Source organism: Octopus bimaculoides, chromosome 18 (genome assembly GCF_001194135.2).
Source record: "Octopus bimaculoides isolate UCB-OBI-ISO-001 chromosome 18, ASM119413v2, whole genome shotgun sequence".
Classification (NCBI taxonomy): domain Eukaryota; kingdom Metazoa; phylum Mollusca; class Cephalopoda; order Octopoda; family Octopodidae; genus Octopus; species Octopus bimaculoides.
The window spans coordinates 24,767,258-24,770,185 of NC_068998.1; positions in this window are offsets into that span (position 1 = coordinate 24,767,258).

A 2,928-nucleotide genomic window follows, 5' to 3' on the forward strand; every position below is an offset into this window, starting at 1 on the left:
TTATGTGTGTATCTTTGTGTTTGAGTTTGTCTCTCACCATCGCTTGACAACTGATGTTGGTGTGTTTACTTTCCCGTAACATAGTGGTTCGGCAAAAATGACCGATAAAATAAGTACTAGCTTTACAAAGAATAAGTCCTGGGGTCAATATCCTCGACTGAAAAGAAACCTTTTAAGGCGGTGCTCCAGCATGGCCACAGTCAAATGACGGAATCAATTAAAAGAATACAGTAGGAGTTCTCTACTTGTATTCTGTCGCGCTAGTAAAAGAATACATTTAATTCATTGATAGGGACAAAGGTATACCAAATAGTGGTCTCCCGTAGAGAGATATACATATATTCCAAAGCCAAAATATCAGGACAGCAGAAATAATATCTTTCTTAGTATCTTTCTTAGATAAAATTATACAGAATTATTGTTGAGTTACAGAAACGCATACACACACATCCACACAGCCACACACAGAAAATACACTCACACAGGGACGACCTCCACACATGCACACACATCTGTAATGTTAACATTAATGAAGAGAAAGTAAAGGTATTCAATACAGTAGTAAAATATAAATGATTTTAAAATACATGCCTTCATATCCTCTTGTTCGCTTCACTGGATTTCATACAGCATATAGAGCATATAATCAAGAAATATAAAAAAAATTATGAATTATACATCTACAAAATTTGATTATTACAGAATCATTTTTATTAAATTGCAGTCTAACACGTGATTGTGCTGGATAAGTGTCTTACTTCCCTTTGATGTAGCATTTAAGTGCATTTAGTTGATTCATTTGCAGTATATATTTATCCAAGATAGACATTACTATGCTGCTTTACTCAAGGTTTTAAAGTGCTGTGCTTTAAAGGATTAGGGCACTAAATATGATATTAAATGGGCAATTATTAACAGCACTTCATCGTATGATATTGGGAACTCGAAGTGTAATCTATGCTTGGGAGTAATATTTTATATCTTTACCTCTAATTACAGGTTTTAAATAACGGAATTGGATTTGCTCTAAAATTTGCACATTTATTTAGAAAAGTACTTAAATACTTTTCAAAGAAGGACATTTAACTGAATATCTCGTAGATAGAAGTGCACCGAACCAAATCAAATAATCGCAAATTTTATCCAGTTAGAATTTAACAATCTCTTAATGAACATGAAAATAATAATTCTTTTGTGAATTAGTACAAATATGATTAAAATTTCGACTCACTTAACTGCTCTCAATCAACACTACACTGCTAATATCTAGAAAAGTGTAAAACTCGATTGCTATAGTCAGGTCTAAGTACCCACTTTAAAATGATATTCATTTCCTCTTTATTTCTCCTTTCCTTCAATTCCTTTTAAATGTGTGCATAAAACGTATATGGAATCATTTTATCTTCATTATTTTTGGTTAATACGTCGGCGAGCTGGCAAAAGCGTTAGCACGCTTGGCGAAATGCTTAGCGTATTTAGTCTGTCTTTACCTTCTGAGTTCAAATTCCGCCACGCTCGACTTTGCCTTTCATTCTTTCGGGGTCGATAAATTGAGTACCAGTTGCATACTGAGGTCGATCTAACCTACTGGTCTTCTCCCCCAAAATTGCGGGCTTTGTGCCTAGAGTAGAAAAGATTGTGTGTGGTGAATGAAGTGAATGCATTCTGAATTAAGGTTCTATTCTTCTACTAAGTATATAAAATAATCTCCTCCTGCAATTTTTCAAAAGGTCATCCTAAGTTTAAATGATAAAACTATATTTCAAAGCAATCTGCTATCTGGTAAAATGTTCTATGAACCACTAACGTTGGCAAACATTAAGATAGACTATCCTCAGATCGCTTCTTCTACTTGCATGGGTAAAATCTTGAACAAAGATGCATAGGAATGCATACATTGGATGAATATATACCTCAACTTAATGAATTAAATGCACATAAATAATACAAGGGATATTAGGATACTTATCCAGCAGAAACACGTGTCGGATTGGAATTTAAATGAGAACAATACTGTATGTGTTCGTGTGTGTTAGTTGTGCACTTAACAAGATAAAAGTTTTGTGACTATCCCCCTATTGGAAAGAGAGACAGAATGTCCAGGTAGAGCTAACACCGCAAACCACGAAAGAGTCAATGCATCACAGATTGTTGTATATGAGGCGGGGGTGTTGCCGAAGGATTCCAGTGGAAGAACGTGTGAAAGCATGCGGGCGCGACAAAGAGTCCCTTCAGGACCAAATTTAACAAGTCGAACTTTAATGTCACAAACCTAGCGAAGCACTAATGGTGATTAAAAAGCAATCCCACCGATTGCACCATCAGGAGTATAGCAATGGATCAAGGCAAAAACCTTCTTCAATGACAGTTGGTGGTACAAGCTCTACATGGACAACAAAATCTTCCTCACTCTGGCATCTACCTAAACTGTATAAGAGAGATTTTCGGATACTTTTCTTATGGAGGCTGTTATGTCTTTGATTACTGGCGGACTACCCTATGAAATGTTATTGTTGTTACTGCTAAAAGCCATTTCCAAATGAGTTAAGACAGCTACCACTGATGAGCTCTTGCTTCTTCTGCCGCTACTGCTGTCATTGCTACTAATACTATTACTTATCAACAATATCGTAAACGAAATAGATACACTATATGATTTCTGTACGACAAACATGTCTCAATCCAGACCTAATATCATTAAAATTTAAGTTGATTAATTTCAATATATTTCTCTTATATTTCAGTATGTCTAAATCGCCTTTTTAAGCGATTAAAACCGGCAATATATTTTGTTATGAATGTAAATATTTACTTTAACATTGATAACATTCTGAAAGCATTTTTTTCTCGTATTTTTAATATAATTTTACTCGTCTTATCCCTTTTCAATCCATATATATGTGTATGTGTATATATATATATATATAT